General features: G+C 38.4%; 1 protein-coding gene across 3 annotated transcripts in view; it reads right to left on the reverse strand.

Moving 5' to 3' along the window:
* The window catches only part of LOC150091508 (beta-1,4-glucuronyltransferase 1-like), a 155,060-nt gene that overhangs the window by 109,012 nt on the left and 22,735 nt on the right, over nucleotides 1-23,313 (reverse strand). Inside the window, exon 1 of one of the 3 annotated variants that reach the window (XM_090376005.1) lies at nucleotides 20,991-21,306. The exons of the other annotated variants lie outside the window; for them this stretch is intronic. The gene's annotated coding sequence lies outside the window, so the exon portion shown is untranslated. Of the gene's footprint in view, nucleotides 1-20,990; nucleotides 21,307-23,313 lie in introns of those variants that run through there. 3 annotated transcript variants of the gene reach the window in all.

Below are 23,313 nucleotides of genomic sequence, written 5' to 3' on the forward strand. Positions count from 1 at the left end.
GGAGAAACTTTTCTTTTTTATATCAGTAACACCCAGGATTATACACTTACAGAACTGGTTAAACTACTACCAGTAACGGCACAGAAATGAATTCTTATAGACAAATTTAATTTGGAGTCAATTTATCAATCAACAGTCATCTTATTACAGAGAAATGAAAATATTGATATGAGTCCGAAACAATACACTACAGTGTATTTCTGGATATAAAGCCGAGTTTCATCGTATCATGCAGGTTCTTCTGTTTTACGTTAACCACAAGAATATACACATATTCTTGTAAACGTAACCATTCATTCAAGGATATTCATGTGTTGTTGTGGCGTACCCCAGGGTTTCCATCCCCATTAGCAGCTGTTATGTTGTTATTTGGTTTTTAGGAGCATTAGCAACTAAGGCCATATTGCTCCGGAGATATGAAGTGGTCATTCCCTGACCTTTCCGCATCCTCCGTATTTGGTGGTGACGGGCTCGAACCCCGATCTAATCAAGAAGCGTGTGCTACGAACTGCTGCTCCTTCCCACCTGGCTATGGAGGCGTCCCCCTTAGCAGCTATTATATTATTATGATTAGCTACATGGTGCAAGGAAGCCTGAGGCTTATGCTGCACCATTAAAAAAAAAAAAAAAATTTCCCGAATAACCCTTAAGAGAGAGAGAGAGAGAGAGAGAGAGAGAGAGAGAGTCAAAAGTAGAAGGGAATCACCAAGAAAGAGAAGAATGATGATATCCAGCTCAGGACCCTCGGTGTGCCAAGCCCATATTCACCATATGTGCGCCCCCTGAGGTTATACTGCTTGTGTCGAAGCTCACGACAAACAGGCTATTTGTATGTAGTGTGTTATGATGTGTTCCGTTGTTATGTAGTCAGGTTACGTAACCATTCTTTTGTTTTTTTGTATAGTATCTTATGTAGGACGGCACCTGAACGAAAGTTTTGCATTCTTCATGTAATCTGTTAACTTCTTCTTGAGGCCAAGTACGCCGTTTGCGCTGAAAATTTCTTCTGGCTTTGTGTACAAGTTTTCAAGTAGAAGAAAGTTCGTTATTCCACCAAGGTGTGCAGTTAGTTTTTAGCTTCTTTTTATGCGTAGATTTCTGAATTGAAGTAATGATAATGTTTTGAATCTGCACTGCTAGTCGTTCGGCGGTAAGAGAATTAAAATTTTCTAGGTCGTCTTCAGGCAATTCAGAGAGAACGGAATGATTAAAACGATCCCATTTTATGTTTCTAAGAGAGTAACGTATGATATTACGAGGTGGTTGTTGAAGAGGAAGAGTTGATCCCAGCAGGGATCAACTCTTCCTCTGCGTGACCTAACAAGTGAGCATAGTCACTTGTTGTTAGGTCAGTTTCTACATGCGAGTCAGTAATATAAGGAGCAATACGGGCTGTGGCCAGAGAAATGTATATATTTGATTCACCCACGGAATTAGAAAAGGTACATAGCTGGTTTGGTTGATTCAAGACAGTAAGCTGATGGGAGAAGTGGTATCCTCAAACGGTAATCCCCGAGCATCTGTGATAGAACTATGCCACAATGCAGACTTGGAGTTTGAGTCGAGTAAAATTAATAGAGGAATAGGGCCTAATAAACTGAATACGGAATGGATATAGTGTAAGGGAGGAATTATGTCAGATGACGGAGGGCAATACATTGAGATAACATAAGTGGAGTGATTAGGGCTCAAGACTTGAATGCAAATGGCATGCTGGGATGTTAAAGAGAACGAAAGTAAAACGTCAACGTTTTTATTAAACATTACGATGGCTACCTTAGGATCTGGATGAGTTGATTGTAAAATCCGAGAAGAGCAAGGATATCCGACAATTCGTCCTTTACTATGATATGGTTCTTGAAGAATGTCAGTGAGTTCCTCCTCAGACACGATGTAGCTCATCTGCCACGGTGCGTGAATGGTGAGCACTGGCTTGCAGAAATTTTAGTTGACAGTCGAAATATGGCTGGGAAGCGCTTGAACTCGATAAAAAGTTCAAGCGCTGCCCTTTTTTTTTTTTTTTTTTTTTTGAGTTGCCTTATGTACGGCGGCACCTAAACGTTAGTTCAATTCCGCCATGGTACACTGTGATGAGTACAGAGCTCTGTGAAATGGCCAGTATGGTGTTATGTCTGCGAAGTGTTTGTCTTGTTCTGTTGTATCTGGCCACTTGGCTACTAGGGAGCAGCGATCACCAGGATGGCTGCTTCCTAGTACCCGTCCACGCCACGAGGAGGCTGCCCACAACAATACGCGTACTGTCAAACGAAAGTGACTAGGTAAGAATCCGCATCCACTGTAGGAAAAATAAATTCCAATGGATGCCAACGAATCCCGTACCACTGGGAGCCCAACCTGGTGGTACCAGCAGATAAAAAAAAAGGAAAAAAATAAATAAAATAAAGTTAAAAAAATTATAAAAATAATAATAAATAATAATAAACAAAATAAAATAAATTCTCAAAAAATGATTATAGGCAAATAAAAAAATAATAAATAAAAACAGCCAAGAATAACGAATTGAGCAGCTTAGTGATGGGGTGGCAATCAGCAGTAGTCGAGTCGTTAGAGAAATCAGTAGGTAAAGTCTGGTTCCCCTTATTTCATAATAAAATTTCAGTAGACTTGGCCAGGACAGAAAAGAAGACTCAGTGGAACTGATGCCGGGAAGAGAGGAAAAACATATACAGTCAATGATGGTAGGTGAAATCCCAATTCGGTTATAAGGCAGATATCCTGATAGTAGGGAAGCCGGTTAGCTGGCGCCGTCTGTTAAAAATTTCTTTTGCCTAATTCTTGGAAGATTAAGTGTTTCCTTGCTTGTAATTAAATCGTGTTCATTTCCAGGAGCAAAGTGATGAGATGTACTTGAGATCTGTTGCCGAAGGTCATGGTAAATTGGGCAAGAGTAAATTACGTGTTGCCCGTCCTCGATGCCACCGCAGAAGCAAGAATCTGTAGTGGTCAGATTAAACCGTAAGAGCTTCGCATTCAATGATCCATGACCTGTTAAGTATGATGTACAGAGACTGGGGAAGAACCATTTCTGTAGTGTTGGAAATGAGATGTCAGGTATAAACGACTTGGTTACAATACCTTTAGTAGATAAGGACCACCAGGATTGCCAATAGTTTGTGCGAAGATTCCAGCATTTCTGTTTTTCTTTCTTTGGGTCAGCAGTTGGATCGACAGTAATATTAAAGAGGGTAACACGTATTCCTTCCTAATATAATAGCAGAGACCTTTATAAATAACATGCAGGTCAGAGGGTAAAATGCCTGCAATGGCTTGTAGGGCCGGTATGGAGACTGTACGGCATGTTCGAAGCAGCGCCAAGAGAAAAGACCTTTGTATAGTATCCAGTTGAGATTTTATGGTAAGAAGGTGGCCCTTTGAAACCAAATACAGGAGGCATATGATAGAACTGGGATTAAGACGGTACGATACAAGATACGGAGAGTATTGTTTTTTAGTCCCCATTCTTTCCTAGAAATTCTGAAAATCATTGATGTAAAGTTTAATATTTTTAGAGAGATGCTGAAAGTGTGATGAGAAGGCCAGATGGTCATCTAGGAGAACACCAAGGTGTTTGTGTGTGGAGACTAGAAGTGAATTTCCTTGATATTTTATTACTGGAGGCCTACCATAATTTAGTCTTCCCTTAAAGATCACCATTTTTGTTTTTGTCACTGAAACGGTGAGCTTGTTTTGAGTAGCCCAGTCGAATAGTCTGGAGAGAATATTATTTGCAGAAGTTTCTAGATCCCTTCTGGAATTTTCGTGGACAAGAATGGATAAGTCATCGGCGTAAGCTATTGCATTTATATTAGTCAGGTCATCATTGAGGAGAAGTCAATCATTTAGGACTAAGTTCCACACCAGGGGTCCAAGAATAGACCCTTGGGGGGCAGCCACGAATAATATGTCGGGGTATAGACTGGTGCTTAGTTTGTATTAAGACAGAGCGATTACTAAAATAGTCCTTTATGAGAAGGTATAATAACTGACGGCAATTTGCAAATCTAAGACAACGAAGGCCCACTCCCTCACCGTAGTGTATCGAAAGTACCTTCGAAGTCTATTTAATAAAATTAGAGTATATTTAAATGTGGATTCATCTATGAGCTTTTTCATTTGAAACAATGCATCTTCACAGTCCCGGCCTGGTGTAAAGCCATATTGAAGGGATGAATTTAAGTGGGGCCTCCGCAAGCACTGAATTAATTCTAAGACTGGTTAAACGTTCAAGTAGCTTTCCTAAGTGGGAAAGCAAGGCCTGTAAGATTTTGGGTCTTGCTGGGGTTTTCCTGGTTTTGGTAAAATTTTCAATAAAGCTGACTTCCAGATAACAGGAAAGGTACTAAATTCTAAGCATTTGTTAAAGAGGCAAAGCATGTGATTTGGTCGTAGTTCATAGAAGCGTTTAAGAAAAATACATTCCAATAGATCTAGTCCAGGACATTTGCCCTTTTACATTGAATTAACTGCACATTTTAATTTATCCAATGAGAAAGGCAACGTAGAAGTGGAGGTGAAATACGATTCATTTAAATTTCTGATTTCAGCCTGCACAGGGGAGTCAAGCGTTGGATCGTCCTGAGAGAAGAGCCTATCTAGTATTTTATTGACAGTATTGGTCCATTTTAAAGAATCTTCAGTATTTGTTATAAAGTATTAAGGATATCTCCTGGATTTATTTTGTTTCTGCAGATTTTGTAAATCCAGCCCCATGGATCCTCGTTACCAGCAATTTTTACTAAATTTTGCCAGAATTCCAACTTATTTTATTTTTGTCTGATGGTTTTGATATATAGTTTCTTAGTATTTTTAAATTCTTGAGAGTTCTGATGGTAAAATATTATTGTTTCTTCGGAGTTTTAGAAAGGTTTTTCTAGCTAGATGAACTTTACGCCTTAGTATCGTGAGTTCCTGTGACCACTAAGGAGTGGTTTTGGTGGTCAAGAACTTCATTTGAATGAGAAGTGCTAATTCTTCAGGATTATAGTCAGAAATAGCTTTAGTGTCATCTGAAGGAAAATACTGGATTATTGAATTTTCAAAGTTGCTTCAATGAATATTACGAAGCGAATATCTCACAAGGTCCCTTGGAGGTTGCCTCGAAACTTGGGCTGCTTTTTCTAATAGGAAAGAGATGACCCTATGATCAGATGTAGTCAGATCAGTGTTTACCTCCCAGTTATGAATAAATGAGAGTTGGTTATTAGTTACTAATGTAATGTTTATATTTGATTGTCCTAAGGAGTTGGAAAAGGCTGGCCTGGAAGGTTAATGACATTCAGTTGATGAGGTCCTCTTGTGCCAAAGAGAAGATTTAGAATTTGCATCCATTAAAACTAGCAGAGGCTCTGGTTTAATAGCTTCAAGCGCCGAGTCTAAGTAATGAAGATGAGGAACAATATCTGTAGATAGCGGGCAATACAGGGTAATAATATAAAATGAAAGTGTTGCTGTAGTAACATTAATGCACGTTGCAAATTGTGTACAAAGACTGGAAACTCTGACTATATCAAGGTTTTTATTGAAGATAATTATTGCAGACTTCGGTTCCTCATGATTGGGTTGAATAATTCTTGAGGTCATGGGGTACCCCATAACTTTACCACGTGAATGAAATGGCTCCTGTAGGCAAATCAGATCAAAAGGCGATTCATCTACTAAACGGCGAACCTCATCGGCAACCGATGAGCATTTAACTGTAGTATACGTACTTTAGATACCAAAAGAAGTGGTGCTGGTAACGTATCACTTTGTGATTCCTTACATTTCGGAGTGAATGGTTCGTGTTCGTACAGTTTCTAAAGCTCGTATTCTGGGCAAGAAGTATCGCGAATGGAATGCTTGTGGTCCTTATTTTTTCGTTTGCAATTTGAGCAGATGGGTGGTTCTTCCTTGTGAGGACATTCACTAAATGTCCTTGACGAGCACAGTGACCGCACGTAGGCACATTCTGTTTGCATGTGTTTGATGTGTGACCGAACATCAGACAGCAAAAACACTATCACGACAGTGAAATTTTTAACATCGGCTGACCATCCGATGTAGATTCGATCTAGTGAGGTAACAATGGAATGAATCCGAGGAGATACCTCCAGCACCCAGTTTGAATTTTTTGACCTAGCTTTTGTCTTAAAACGAAAGCTAATTTCTTTTCCTATTTCTTCTCTCGTGATAGCAAAGTCTTAGATTTTCGCGAAAGATGTGATCCGTAACCATTCATGTGAAAAACTGTTTTGTCTGTAAACTATATACTTCATCTTATTCTGCATCATGATTATTTCATAAAAATACAGAAATGGACCGACGCCAAGAGAGACTGATGCCCTCGATTTTTGTATGGAAAAGTTTAGCAACTTTTTGTACAGGCTTTTACGTTGAAGTTTTTAATTCAAGTTATAAAGAAAGCCCGTCATTGTACCAAGAAACTAACTGACTTTTTTTTCTTTTTTTATTTTAAGTAGACTATTTATTGAAGACCTGCTTACAGCTTTCCTACGCACAGGACCGCTAAAAAAAAAAAAAAAAAAAAAAAGAAAAAAAGAAAAAAAAAAGTAATATGTAGAGCGGGTTTGACATACAAGGACACCCCGAAGCGTCTCTTAGATGGTCAAAACATAGTAGGGTTCCCACAACACCATGCACTAGGGCCCAAGTTTCCTTGCACATCCCTTCCTGTGGACTTGAATTTCACTCGAAATTCGCGATGTACTTGAATAGCACTAGTAGTCGAATAGAGCTGTTTCATCAAGAACACGCACCCCTCTGCTATGCGCGCGCGCAGTCTTGCTCGCTTCGTCCCACATTCATGAAGTCGCTGACAGGGGTAGTACATTCTTCCAAGTTTGCAGGATCAGTGATATCAGACATTGATGTATATCAGGAGTGGGCAATTTGCGGCACGCGGACAACTTGTCTATCCGTTCTGTGGGGGTGTGTTTATTATTTTATATCCCTTTGAATGATTTTATTATTATTATAATACCCTTAGTTTTATTTGACCCTTTTCTATACCCCACTTTTCGCATCTGACTTGTGTACCTCCAGAAGAATTTCAGGCTCTAAGGAGTTTCTATATTGAGTGTATTCCTCTTACCGGATTTGGCTGGATATTCAGAATGACAAGACAACTTCAATCTAAGGCTATATACAATTTATTTATACATATATTTACAGAAAAGAACTGGATCATGCACATGTTTTTAACTTGATATCACTTCTATTTGGTACATAGAATAAACAATTTTAGTTATGTTAATTTGCACTTAAGAACATAAACTTATCTCTTTACCACTAGAATACTACATTTCATGTAGTAGAAAAAAATATTTTATATCATTCCTACCTTCCCAGTCGCCAAAAAATGACTAAACTCAAACTATTATTATATTAGGGCCACCCGTAATTTCTTACATATACCCATATATATATATATATATATATATATATATATATCAAACCTGAAATGTTTGACATATATGGGTATGTGTAAGATGTCATGTCTGTAAATTGCGTGTGTTCTCTGGTCGATTTGTCTGTTTTGCTGGATGACCCCCCCAGTTTATGAGGGGGGAACCTTGCTATCTACGCCTGAGACCGACTAATTCAGCCATGGAGTGAAAAAAAGCCCATTAAAGTTCCTCGCATCATCGACGGGATTCGAACTCGCCAAAAAATGACTATCCAATTCCGCCTTGAATGGATGTTAACAAACTATCCGCCTCGACAATGTGGTAGGCAATTTGCGCCAACACTGATCCCTGAGGGACTCCACTTGTTACACTGGCTCACCCTGATATATGTCCGTTTATGACTGCTGTGTCTCTTATCTTTTAGCCAGCCCTTGACCCAGCATAGGACCTGCCGTTGAGCTAATTGCTCGGTGGTTTTCTCATATACCTTCTCCGAGAGTGATATACCACTGAATTTCCAGCAATGTGTCTCACTGATCCTTTGTGGTTCTAATGATCTTTCAAATGCAAAAATCATCGCAAAGTTCGATTCGTTTGCCTCTTCTGATGGGCCTTGTTACTTTTCCAACTCGATGGAAGAAAGCCATCCAATTTTTTTTTTTTTTTTAAATCTTTCCTCCCCAAATTATTCAATATTTGTTTTGTGTGATTCACAAAACCATGCCGAAGGAATACTAAAACTTTCTATTTATATTACACTAATTGATTTTTAAATCAATTTAAAAATCGCGCTCGCTGTGCAGGTAATTATCAAAAATTATAATAACTAATATTAGCGAGATTCAAAAAATGCCACTGGAAGGCGCAGCACTCCGTCCATCCAATGCAGCAAAAGCCCGAGGCTTCCTTGCATTGTACTGTATAGCTATTACTATTTTAATATAAACTCCTAATTTAAATTTATTTGACAATAGCCCTGGCAGAACTGATGAAAGAAAAGTTTCCTTAAATTGAGCATTAAATATTATTGTCGATAAGCATTTGTTTTCTTTCTTTCTATCCTCTAGCGGTGATTTTATTTACTGCTCCAACGTTTGTTATATATTACTGCAGCAGACGACCAACTATATAAACTAGAATTTTCTCAAAAAAAAAAAAAAAAAAAAAAAAAAAAATTAGGTTTTCACTGAATTCATTCCTACACTTAAAACAAGGTAAACTTTTTAATTTTATTTACCTAAATTTCTCTGTTCTGCACGAAGCAATATTAACACAAAAACGTCCCAGGAAAATAAATTTCAAGCGTACTTTGTATAAGAATGACAAGTATAAGTGAAACACTCGACCTGCTTTAGAAATTCACTGTCAGCGGGCTTATCTAATAGCATTACGCAAAATTACTTAAGTGTTAAATATTTTATAATGTTGAGTTTATTTTCTCTTTCTTCTCTAGCAGGAAGATTTAAATAAATTATATAATATATACTTCCGGCTACTGTGACCCCTTTTAATTCTCCGCTTTATTGCGTAAGAGGGTCAAAAGGGCGTTCGTTGTACTGAAAGATGTGATCATAAAACTCATTCAAAAGGAATACAAGCCGTTTAGTTTTCTGAAGTTTGTGATTGGACCATCTGATTAAAAATGACTTATATCAAGGGGCCTTTAACTAATCGTAACAGCGTGGAATTTCTTTGTTGTTATATTCTCACTCCCTCCATAAAAAAACACACACACACACACACACACACACACACATGAAACTGTCAGCGAAAACAGCTCACTGTTTTCTCTTCTCAATGACAGTCATATTTAGAATTGAAATTCGGCCTGTCTTCCCTTGTCAACAGAACTGTTCGATTAGAAACTTGAATATCTTCCATTCAGATCATCTTACAACATACTGACAAGGTATATCAACCAACCATTTCAGAGCAAAGGGTGGTTTTCCCCCCCCCTCACTTGAACAACTATTTTATTTTATTTTTTCTATTCCATCATAAAATGTGTACACGATTCATCGTGTCAGTGAACAAAAATTTTTCGTAAGTTGGTTTCTTATTTAGGATTTTGATTTGGGCCCCATAACCTATATCCATAACGCAAGTTTTGATTGGCATATTTCTATCATTGGCGAGCAGGTGATATCTCAATTTTTCCCTTAGTATCAAAACTTCGATACCATTAGATAGATGGAAGAGAGTGGCCAAACAAGGGACATCAAATTCTGCTGGAAATAATGGAAACTTACCATTCCCTTTTTAAATCCAGTTAATCAACCAATCGCCATATATATGGAAAAGCAATTGTAACCATGTTGGCGAGAAATTGCTGTCAATGTAGTTGACTAACTTGATGCGTGCAGCTTAAGTAGATGTAACGCGAGCTGTACACATGTTAACATATCAGATGGCACCTGGAAGATATGCCACCTGTGAAGCTTTACTGACTATATTACTACAGTTAAGTACAACGTATGACGAGTTATGTTGCGAATAGTGTATTTTTCACGCATTTAAATAGCGAAAAGAATTCCTAAATTTCGTATAGAGGAACACGTGACTCAGATTCTTCAGACTATGACCAGATGTTGAAGGTAAACTGTACTTGTAGACAGGATTTGGATTTTAGAATTAGGTTCAGCGGATTAACCTCCGATTGCCATAACTGTTGTTGTTGTTGTGGTGGTGTTTTCTCGCGCAAGGGCTACTTAGGCCATATTGCGCCTGGCCATAACTGAAGAAAGCAATTGGCACACATAAAATAAACACTACTGTACAGGATATAAACTTAAACATCGGAAGCTTGAGGAATTAGAGGAAAGCTTCTGAGTTAATATAAAAAAAAAGCTCGTTTATTTTAAATTTTTTTAAATTAAAAATTGATCTGTCAACCCGTTGGGTTAACCAGAGACTTTAATCTAGCCAAATGGTGTGCCCAAGCATTTAACATATTTGCAGAAAGAATAACTGGGAATGAAATACTAAACTTTTGAATACCTTCAAAAGAAACAAAACCTGAACACTTAAAGTTCATACGAAAACAAATTACACACGGTTCCACTGATGACAATGTTTACTCGCCTCGGTTATCAGAAAGTGGAATTTAACTTTCCAATACGTGCTAAGAAAAGAAACACGTAATCAATTTCTTGCGTAACGAGAAATTGTGCGACGGAGTTGAACTAACTATGGTGAATAGTATCAGTTGACGGAACTACACCATTTTCAGATTGGAGGGGTTGTCATGAGAATAAAATTCGCAAAAATGAAAAGAACTTTGCGATAATGTATTATTTACATTATAAAATGAAGACTTGGTTGTTGAAAGTTGAAAAGTGCGAGGGCCCGTTCGAACATCTCGCAGGGGCTCAGAATGTATAGAACTAAGTAACCGCAACTGCATCCTCTATATGTAGGGTGTTGCGATCTTGTTCTTCACAGCGGAGTCACATGCCTCACAAAGCAATGCACCACTGCAAATTTCCCACCGCTTGGAATGGTTAGATATCCGTAGCCTTGGACTCTGAACAGAAAGGCCTACCTAAGAGTTGCATCCCATACTGTTTGGCTTGAATGCGATTTGGTGAATTCTGCTTTCACAGGTGCACTGTTCTAGCAATGTGAGTTTACAAGGGGAAGTATTTTTTGCGAAGTCCTGTTTATAATTCGGCACAACCAAATTGGTTAAAGGAAGTTTATAATTAATCATTTTGACAGGAACGTAATCATTACCTTATTTAGCAGTCACGTGATCTCGAACACATGTTCTACTGCAGTTCCATTAACCATTTGGCTACCTCAGCCCTAAATGTTTGGTATTGTTTCTCGTGCCTTGAACTGCAGCCGTTTGTTCTAATGCCTGTACTATGTTTCACACTCAATAAATAAGCGAAATTAAACAAAATGGTGGTGAGAAGTCCACAGGATTACATTTACACACAGTGTCGAAAGGCGAAATGGAAGGATGTTTATGAGTATTTTTGAGACCATGGCCGAGTCAATCGGCCTTGTGCTAGGATTGAATAGTTCTTTCCACTATTACCAAAACAGACATACCAACCATGGAATACATAATACACTATGCAAAAAATATACTGACGTCTCATAGTTTTAGTTGCTTTGTCGGAAAACCAATGTATACTTGTGCAATTTAAAGTAGCAAATTACACAGGTATACATAGGTTTTGCACCAAAGCAACTAAGGCTATGAGGCGCACTATAGCCCCAGCAGCTTGTGCGCCATTAAACCCCCATCACAACAACAACAACTAAGGCTATGAGACGTCAGTATATTTTTTGCATATTATCTATTTATGGTTGGTTTGTCTGTTTTGGTGAAGGTGGGAAGCATCATACGCTCCGTTCCATTTCGAGCCCTACCTACATGCAGGGTTCGGAATTAACAGGAGCGCATCGGAATGCAACATCTGTAATGTTATGTATGTATCGGATGATCAAGTTTCTGTTTAAATTCCTTTTATGTTTTTACTGTGGAATAACAGTAGAACAGAAAAGGGACAATGGTTTACAATTATTTAACATTATTTTGTATCATCTAAAGGCGGCCTGGACAGATCAGCTAGCGGTCTTACCGCTGCACATCCACAAAAAAGGAAGGGGGGGGATTTGTTGGGAGACGCTGGGACCAACTACAGCCAGTTCACCCCTGCGAATGTTACAGGTTTACATACGCTATCCAACCAAAACCTTATGGCCACTTATCTAATAGTGAATAAGTCCTCCTCTTGCCACCAGTACTGCCGACACTCGGAGAGGCATGGATTCTCTGAGGTCTCTGAACATTGCAGGAGGTATATTGTACCATGTCGCCACGGTTGCATTCTATAGATTTGCAACAGTCAGTGGAGGAGGATCCAAACACCGCATCTGTCGATCCACCTAATTCCAGAGATATTCTGTGGGATCCATATCCGGAAAATGCGACGGCCAAGGTGGCACCTGGAAGTCACTTTCGTGTTCGGCGAACCACTCTCGAACGTGGCAGGGTGCATTGTCCTACTGGAATACGCCTGTGCCATCTAGCAAACCAACCATCATGAAGGAGGTATACCTGATCAGCTACAAAGGATGGGTAGTTTTTAGCATTCAGAATGCGGTATGAGGGTTCCAAGAGATTCTCAGGAAACAACACTCCAATACCAAAACATTGCCGCCACCTGTGTTTCTTTTGGCAACCATTTTCCAGTCGTCAGTGATCGAATGACGCCATTCAGATGTAAACTTTAGGCGTCGTTGTCAATGGGTGGCTGTAAGCATAGGTACTTTGACGGCCCATACGAAGGAGGGTTCGTTGGATTCTGATCTCGGAAACACCTGGTTAAAGTCCATTGTCAGCCAATTGACAGAAAAAGTGGCGAACGTAGGCTGTCCCGCCTACGTTCAACAGGACCATCGATGACGCGTAGGCGTTCGCCATTGGCCCAGCAACTGCTGCTGTCCACTCTTGGAACACCTTAATTACAGCACACCGCACACGGCCCACAAGATTCGTAATACCGAATCTCCACAATCATTCCCTTTTCGAAGTCCGTCTTATCACATCCCTTGCTCATGTCGAGTACTTCGTATGGACCACATGCCACGAGCCTGCAGTATCACATTTACTGATTCACACAGGGGCATGGTGTGCCTACCAGGCGGGGAGGAACGGCCGATTGCTAAAACACGAGGGTGGTCATAATATTTTGACTGGACGGTGTATATACATATCTATAATGATATTGCAATACAAATTACCTTTTCATTTATACACTATATATATATATATTAAATATAATATATATGTATTAAATTATCTGCATCTCTAAAGCAGACAACGTTGCAGCAAATTCAAGCAAATTGTTATGTATACAAGCCAGCGAATGGTTTGTTTATTTCACATTTCTTAGGGGGATAGTATAGAAGCCATGTCTTGGAGCGAAATTTTGGAGACAAAATTCCATACTAGTTGCACTTTTACGCAAACAGATGCATGCTGTATCAGGGTTTTATAACGCTGATTATACCATTCTCACCGTTCAATCTATTCCAACGTTTTAGCGGATCGTACTAAAAGAAACGCGGTTTAGAGTTTTCTTTCTTATGTTAGTAAAGGTGGAAGCAATTTGAGATCGATATTTTTTAAGCAGTTGTTACATTTTTCCATATATATTCCAAACACATGGAATACATTCCATGCCATAAATCAATTGAAAATTTATTATAAAATCTAATAACTTTAAAAATTCATAACAAAAAAAAATTAAGCCTCCCCATTCGAAAAACGTAAGTACGCAGTGCTATGTGCATAATAGTTTAAAAAACAAGGAAATTTTTTCGCCCATTGTGGCGTTTGGAATTATTTTCACGTTGTGGAAGCTAGCTTAAGCAGAATTTCCAAAAAACAAAAGGATTACTAGTTCGCTTCTACTATGAAAACAGTGTCCTCATTACTGTTGGGAAGGTCATTATTTGGAAATACTACTAAGTATGAAAATTTTAACGAAAGCCACTTTACCACTTGAAATATTTATTGTTATGAAAGAACAAATTGATACGATTAGACCCAAACAGGACAAATTGGCTAAGTTCAAGATTTCTGTGCTGAAATCACTCATCAGGCTTGATTTTTGAGTTAGGAGACCTATGATCAATTTGTCCTTTCATACCAATAAACTAATTAAATAAAGTGGTAGCCTTTTATTAAACTTTTCTTACTTATTCGTATTAAATGTTCAATCTGCTCTGTGTGACATTCACAAAGAAGTTAATCACTAGATTTTCCCCAATTCCTTGGCTATCCAAATTCATCAAGATCTGACTCCCACAAACCAAAGGAGCATCTACAGAGAACCCTATTCCTTTGCATTACCTGAAATCTCACATTCATCGTGAATGTTTATGCCATCTCTCTCTCTCTCTCTCTCTCTCTCTCTCTCTCTCTCTCTCTCTCTCTCGTAATTATCATGAATTTCTAATTTTGCTACCAGTATTAAAGATTCATGCTGTGTATACAGGGATACACATCGCTGTAGGGGTCAATCAATGACCTTCAGAAACACTTCCTCAATGCCATAAATCAATTACAACTGCTCAGAATTAATGAAGGGCATAATCGAGTGATTTTCATAATCGGAATAATCAATTATGAAATGTACCATAATTGATTACTTCGATTATGGCATTTTCGCAACCGATTATATGCAAATTAGTTGATTACAACATAGCTGAAACTTAAAGAAAATACAAAGAAACGATGGTTGAAAAATCCGATCCTGTGTTATCAAAACTAAAAAGGTCTATCTCGCTCTCACTGTAACCTCATTTGCGTATAATCGAGATTATATGTATAGCATATAACCTAGAATACAGAACTACTAGCACCTATTTTCAGAGTTTGTAGAGCTGCACAAATGGTGGAAAACATTTAAGAAATTGGGACCCTCAAACATTCTTTTTTATAGACTAGGAGCCCTTTAGAATTCTAATACAATGCACGGCATTTGATGAATGGCAACCACTTCGGTCATCTGGTGGCAAGATTTGTAACTACTTTTTCTCTTCAAGAAAAACTAGATTACGGGTTACATATTATGTAAAAACCAATTTTTTTTATGCAGAGCTCGATTTTTTACTTATTAATTTTACACGGTGATAAAAAAAACTACCTTGTAGATCTACACCTTTCATTTTCCGCGTTCGAAGCCTTTGCTTACTTATAAATCCATATTTCAGTAGTTTTAAACAAAGACACTTCAAAATAACAAAAAAGGCTATATCAAAGTCCTTCTGTGCAGTCTGCAGATCTAAATCTGTCCAGTCTACTTTCACTTCATCGTATAATTCCAGTAATTTCGGAAGGACTAGAGAAGCGTTTCAATACAGCGGGCTCATAAGCACAGGTTCAGTGCTTTTAGTCACCGATAATCGATAACGAATGTTATCGGCTGTGTTCTACCCACGTGTTGAAAAGGTCAGAATATTCCACACGTGTATATAGTTTTGTTCGTTGTGTGATTTATTCATAATAGCGTGATTTGAAGTCAGAAGAAACAGCATTTCTGTGATGGCAAAAGTGAAACTACCACTTTTAATCTCGCTGATGGAACTTGGCTTTTATGCTGGTCACGAACAGCAGTTCTATATTTGTTCATTTTAGACGCACATAATTAAGCCAGCAGGCTTCCACGACCGTAACTATCACCAGCTGACAGAGGTCTACCAAGTGCCAATGTCGGCAAGGTAACCGTTACGGGAAATAATTTAAGACTCTAGGTTATACCACACGGCAATTTACCGGATAGTCACAACTTATTTCTGTTTAAACGCTTCACTTGATTTCGGTAATTTTCTATAGTTCTACGATGGAGTTGAGGGTTATATTCGCCACCTCACGGCTTAAATACGCCCAAGGCAACTTATGCCACGAGGTGTCGGTGTTTCCAAGCGCGAAAGAAAGCGGTAGGAACTGGTTATTTGCGGTTGGCATCCTGAAAATAGCGTCTTCATCATCATCGCCTACAAGGTCGTAGAGAGAGAGAAAAACTTAAGGATGAATTACTCAATAGCATGAGTTCCACAACTCTCTCTAACTAGTAATTAAACACTGAAAAGCTAGAGGAAAATTACTGCGACCTCGAATCATACTGTGAACCTTTTATAAGATTAAGTTCTAACTTTCAAAAAGGTACACATTTAACTTGACCTCTAAAGTTTTTGCTAGTTAATTATGCGAGCGGCAGACAATCCCTAATATAAATTATTTTTCTGATTCCGCGAAAATTACTCACTGTGATAATACAATGATCATCATTTTAAATGAGAACCCATGAAATAGCGAATAAACTTCGAGTAAGAGTACTAGAGACATGAAATGTAAAAGTAACATTTTCAGCGCATAGTATCGCCAAATGTCAACAACTTGTAGAAACTACGAATGCGCAATGTAAGCAGTAACTGAACATAGCGTTCACCACAGAGAAGCGCGTGTTGATGGTGGAACATTATCTTAAAACTACTCAACGTGATTTTTGTAAGCAATTTCGATGTCGTAAGGCACCGTCAAAATCTGCGATATGGAAGCTTGTAAAAATGTTGAGGGAACGTATCCAACATCATTTTTAAAAATATATTAAAAAATTTAATCTGTTTGTGGTCTTCAATATACAACCCCAGGGGCTCGCATCTGGTGAGTATGGGCTTGTCACATTCAGGGTCCTGAGCTGAATATCATCCTCATTCTTCTCTTTCTTGGTCATTCCCCTCCTCTCTCTCTCTGGTGCAGCAAAAGCCTCAGGCTTCCTTGCACCATATGGCTAATAATAATAAGCCCATAAGCTGTTATGGGTAAGAGTTAATCAAATTGATATATAGCAATCTGTCGTAATGATAAGTTTTAAAATAACATACATACAATCAGTGGCGTAACCAGGATAGGGTCAGCATGTACATTGTACCCCCTAAAGCTGAAGTCTAGTATTGTATATACCTGCTGACAAAAAATCCTGGCTACACCCATCATACAATATTCACTCTCCTGGAAGGGGATATGTGATCCCCTTTGTAGTATCGGGGACTCATTTTTAGTGTAACGATACATGATATTGTAACAAGCAACTACACTTTTCACCGATCGCCGAGCGGTTGCAGTAGGTCAAGTTATATGCAGTATGGTTGCAAGATTTAAAAGTTACAGCATCGAATCGAGAAAACGTCCGCATTTTAGATTCGGGATACGTTGCAACTAAAAAAAAAAAAAAAAAAAGCGTGTATTTGGTTATGTCGATTCTTTAGAATTCGTGTCTTTCAGAAAGCCGTTAAAAGATGAGGAGGGGGGAGGTCAGAGCAGGGCACAGGCCTAGGAAGGAAAAGGAAATATTAAAAAAAACAAAACAGTTCACTCTGACTAGCGAAGAACCAGCTGAGAAAACATGTGCGCAATCGACTCTAGGAACTTCAATTCAATACGCAACCTAGCGACTGTTCTCGAAACTAGAAGAATCGAAGTGATGGGCGCTCCGTCAATTAAGGTGGGTTTATCATTTATTATAGTTGAAACTTAAGGTACATGAATTGACATGATTCGCATTCAAAGCGTTAAAACAGAAGCAACATTTTACCCCCCCCCCCTTTAGCACATTTCGAAATAAAAGTGCCCAGCATTTCATTATAACCTTACCTAATGAAAGGAAAATTGAATTTTGATGCTAACGTCTTAAATATACATTACCTCCTTTATAATTAACTTAATACTTTCTCGTTATTAACCTAACCTCACAAACTTTCAATGGATTAGATTAGATTCATAGAAAATGAATATCTAACTGTTTTTACGTTGTATCCAGTTATTTTCCTATCGCATTCAAGTTATAGTTCAAGAACTGGCAATTGAGGAACGTGATACCGATGATTAAAAAAAAAGCTGGTATATGCCAGTCAGATTATCACGTGACCAAGCAAAGAGTGGCAGCTGTCAAATATCAGCGACCTGACGCGTGATATCAACGTAGGATGATTATCGACATACAGTGAACCTTCTGGATACAGCAAGTTCGCTCAATTAATTTATGACCATACAGTTAAATGTATACTTTTTGTAATTATGTTGAGTAAACTGTAATAATATCCATGCGAACAATTTAAATGAAGTACTTTTGTAGTCATTATTTAAGTCAATATAACTTGCAGGCGTTTTGGATGAATACATTTAAACCAGTCCACTGCAATTACTTAAAAAATAACAATCTATCTATACATTAAAAAAGTTTTCCTCCTAGTGATATTTATTTGAGCCAATGGGAGAAGAGGGCGAGGCAATTATGTCATTACAAATGCAATTAAATATTGACAACTGCCTCCATAACGTTTACTAACCTCGCGCACGTGATTCTCGGTCTAACATTTGATGTTCATTGTAACGTTTTTTGTATATTACCGAATACTGTATTTGTAGTTTATTATTTTGTAAATATTTGAAATATTTGTATAGTTTGTAAATATTTCAGTTAAATATTTTAGCCCTGCTCTTTCGGATGCACAATGTTCCTCATGTATTATAGAGCCCGAAGCAAAAGGCCTTTTCCTAAGTGGCATCTGCCAATCACTGCTTTGTTCCTGTCCATTTGTCGAAATATGGTAGTCACAACTTGTCGATCACTGCTTTCCCACTGTTTTGCTTGCCGCCATGTTGGAGGGTGTACAGTACACCGTTCTCCATTTTACCGTGATATTTATTCGACCTGAGAATGCCGCGCATTACAAATGCACAAGTAAATAATTACATAGGTCATTTCCTGAATAGATATCGACCAGTGCGTTTAGACAGGTGTCTTTTACGTAGAAAGGCGTGCGCGGGGATGGGCGAGCAGGGGGTGATTCCCCCTAGTAATAATTAAAATAAATTCCGACCGCAATCCAGAAGAGCCACATTGAACTAGAATTGACAACTACATTGATTTACAGGAATAAAAATTTTACCATATTTGAGGGAGTCACGTGGATTTGAACATCGGCGTTTTCTTGCTTGGTGAGATATTGCATCTCTTCTTTGGTTTTATATAATTTACGTTTTTCGGGGTTTAAATTTGCTTTTCATTAAGTGTTTAGTGCTTTTCTTATAGAATAGTTTCTTGTTCCCACCAAAAATATATAAAAAAAAAAAAAAAAAAAACTTCAAATTTAAGATGTTTACGACTGTCCTTGTTCACAATATTCAAAGTAATGAAATTGTGCAATTTCTTGGTCTCTGCAATCACGCACAGAAGAAGACAGGGGGGGTAGTGAGCAACCCATTCTATTTACAGCTGACCGAATACAGCCACAAAATGCAAACACGCCTACAGCGACTGTGTGCGCGTGCTCAGAACTGTGGCTCACGAATGTGTTTTCTAGTCGAACACGCGACCACTTACCAAGGTCTATCAATTGCTGGATACAAGGTTGAGGTTTACCTGAAGTGGTACTGCTGCGACAACCATCACAGCATACTTTGATATTTCTCTCAGCTTTGATCTAGACAGAAAACGATTTAGTGCAATTTTATTTTCTTCCTTTTATTTAAAAAAAAAAAAAAAAAAAATCTTTATCTTTGCAACAAAAGCTACAAGATTTTTTTTTTTTTTTTTAATTCTAAAGCCGGTTTGTATACTTAAGTAGTTTTTTATTCCAAAGTAATTGAACAATTAATTTATCTAGATAGGCCCATTTTCGAAATTTTAATTCGGTGGCGTAAATAAATGGTTACTAAGGTTAATTAAAAAAAATTGCATATTGGTTGAAGTTTCAGTCAACTTCAAATAATAGAATTTGACCATAGTATCTATTTGCTGGTAGCCTTTAATACCGCTGTCCCCAAACCACCTGTCAAGAAGCGGTTACTACTCAAATTCGAGTTACTTTGGCCCTGTGAAAAAGGCACTGGTTAATGTATAATCAGATTATGCTGGCATACTCATGTGAAGATATCGAATTTCAAAGAACATTCGTTTGGGGAAGTAAGAGAATTCAGTCTGTTGATATACACCCTTCAATACTAATAATAGCATTAACAACAAAGGACGTCAAATCGCTTCCAGGATTTTACACCACATTCCATTTAAGACTTAGTACAATGACCTTGAAGATCCTAGGTGGAAGGGGTGTGGAAACACTTTGAACAACCATCGCTAAATAAGTCACGTGGTTCCCTTCCCGTGCATTTCCCTATACACTGTATTGAACATGACGCGATTTCTCCTAGTGGAGAGTTCCCCTGTCAACCTTACAATTCACAGCTAAATAGATATTAATGGTTTTAAATAAATTTAAATTCTTTGACTAAAAAAGATTTATGTCCAGAGTAACTTTAAAACTTAAGTTTCTACAAGTGCCGTTCAGACAACAAGACTATCAGTTGACTAAGAGAAGTTGGTTAATGTTCAGTCTCATGGGAGTATAGATCTTTTCAACTTCAATAGTTGTTGCCCAGGGTCCAACATTAGGTATTTCACTGTAATACACACAAGTTGTACACTATCCATTGCCCAACTACAATGGAGCAGGCCTGTTTTGAGAGGAAGCGTTCCTATTGGTGTATGCTACTGGAAGAGATCCAAGAAAAAAAAACAACAAAAGATGCTCAAGAACCACCAGCAAACACACAATTAATAGACTTGGAGCGTACTATTTCTGTACTCTTATCTACTCGTAACGAACAGCCTGCCAAGTGCTTAATGTGTTTTACTACTGGGGAGGCTACCAAAGCCAAACTGCCTAATCAACAGGTATCCAAGTACAGTTCTTTCTACACAAATCCCATATATTTGAAAGAAATCGTAATACTGCTTGATATTCTACCATAAAACTGAGAGGATCTATAAATGCCGGTTGTCTGCCAATACAATACACACCTGTTTTTACCACATGAAGCAAGCCTATCATGAGTCTCAACCACCCGTTCCTTAGTTTCTATCAACAGTACCTATATCTAAGTCGGTAACTAGGTACATAGCCAAAATCTCCGCGATATGATTATCGAAAAATTCGAATTTATCCAAATTAAAATAAATGAACGGCGTGTTATCTTACCTGAGACTATCGACGTTGTTCTCACACACCGTCGCCATGCCGTAAGTGACTCCGCCATACGGAACAACGACGCAGCTTTTCCCGGAGCGCTGCCGATCGATGAGAACTGGATGCCTTATGCGCGAGTTAAAACACTATTGCCGCTGCGACGCGCGTGTGTGGGGGGGAAGGAGGGTTACACAGCTGCATTACACTCACGGATTTAGATGTCATCGTAAGGTACAATGTTTGCGGGTACGGGTTTTCAAAACTACGACCGACAGTTTACGAAAGCAGCGACGAAAAGTAAGCCTTCGAAAGGAGCAGAAGTATTTTGTAAAGAGCACACACTAGAAGTGTTGCCAATGGCAGATAGGTGGCGCTGTCCCGTTGGAAGTGTTGGGTTACGAGTACGGTGCTCATCACCATCATCTAGATTCGTTTTTCAGAGGCGATGGAGGGAAAGTTTTCCTTTGGACAGCGTCGTATTTTGCTTAGAAGTACGTTGAACAGCTGTCTGATTCGACGGTGTAGTGTTTCCTCTTCAGCTGTGATTTGTGGTTCACGGTTTCTTCCGGGGAAGTTCGGCGTTTAACTTTCCAAGCAAAACAAAAGTTAACTGTCACCTTGCAATCGTATTTTTAATTGAGATTCGGTCAGATGCCCCGAACTTTGTGCGGCCGTTCTCAACTAAATGAATCGTTTTCGGTTGTTCTCAAGCGCTGGTAGAGTTGCCGCTGCTCTAGGTTTGACCTCGAATCTTCGAGTTTAAGCGTACCGAGCTCGACCTCCGAGTTTTGTAGTGATTTCTGCTGGCTGTAGAATGATACAGCTAAAAATGAAATTTCGCCAACTCATATGTTACTTTAAAATAGAATGTGATATCGTGCGTTATTATATTCTTTTTCAGAATGTATATAACTTAAACTATTTCTCACTATTCTTACTAATTTCTCATAATAAATGATAATGTGATGTACATATTTATTAAAAGAGATTTTATTAAACAGCGTTATGGTTTGTAAAATTTTCCATTTTGACCTTAGCGGAAAGGTTATTTTTTATTTTTTTGTTAATACAGATTATTTTCTTAAATAATAAAATATTAAACTTTCTAATTTGATTTTTGACATCTATTTGTGTGTATACGCATTTGCATATTGCCTTTCTCCAGCGGGTGGTCGATTGGTGGAATAAATTTCCATCTGTCGTTGTGGAAGTTGATAGTTTAAATTAAAGGAATCATATGGGAAGGTTTTTTTTTTTTTTTTTGGCTGGTGCTGTATAAGGTTGCTTTCTTGTACCGTTTGCCTCTACGAATGCATATTAATTACAGTAACAAATAGACAATATCCTAACTGTTACTATAGTTCTAAATATGCGCGTGCGTACAGAGCCAGCGCGGAACCTGGGCGAACAGCTTCACCGCGTCTGGCATACGGACACTTACTCTAGTTCTGGGCCCCCTACACAGTGTCCGAGCCCAGTGACCCGCCTCTCATTATTGGCACCACAAAACGTTACGGTGCCAAATCATCTATGTTACTTGCAATAGTTTTTATACAAGTGTGTGTTCGCAGGCCGATCTGCTAGCTATATCTTCGATTAAAGGCCGTCAAGGATTCATTTAATCTCCTATTCAATTCGAATCCAGACCACTCACAACTAGTAATTGACGTACTTACTACACTGTATCACTATAACTCTCTTTAAACTTCATTACATATTGTCGTTTACCCAGGGGCTCACATGTGGTGAGTATGGGCTTGGCACACCCAGGGTCCTGAGCTGGATATCATCATTCTTCCCTTTCTTGGTGATTCCTTTCTACTTCTGACTCTCTCTCTCTCTCAGGGTAACTCGGGGAATTTTTTTTTTTGGCTGGTGCAGCATAAGCCTCAGGCTTCCTTGCACCATATGGCTAATAATAATAATATCAGTACAGCAAATACGTTAATGAAGTTTTGGAGAGAATAATTTCTCTGTAAGGCAATACACTATGTGGGTGAGTAACTTTTGTTTCGCTTGAATAAAAAATAAATAATCTTATCCCGATTAAATCAAAATTATTTGCGAATATATTTCGAGACGCACTCTACGTTGCGTAATAACCCATTAAGTCAAACCCATTAACCCATTATGTACAAAGGTAGAAAGAAAAGGAGAAATAAGTTCGCTATGAAAGTAGCCGGAATAAATCTCACCGAGAGTCTTTTGTCAGCGTGTTCGTTCCTTACCAGAGTTAAGATCCCTAAAAAGTAATAAAATAAATAAAAATATATTTACTGGGTAAAACTCCAGAACACGGTGCCCCTTTGAAAATCACGTGCCTAACCTGCTATGG

This window comes from Mastigoproctus giganteus, chromosome 1, assembly GCF_048544385.1.
Source record: "Mastigoproctus giganteus isolate SK-2022 chromosome 1, ASM4854438v1, whole genome shotgun sequence".
Classification (NCBI taxonomy): domain Eukaryota; kingdom Metazoa; phylum Arthropoda; class Arachnida; order Uropygi; family Thelyphonidae; genus Mastigoproctus; species Mastigoproctus giganteus.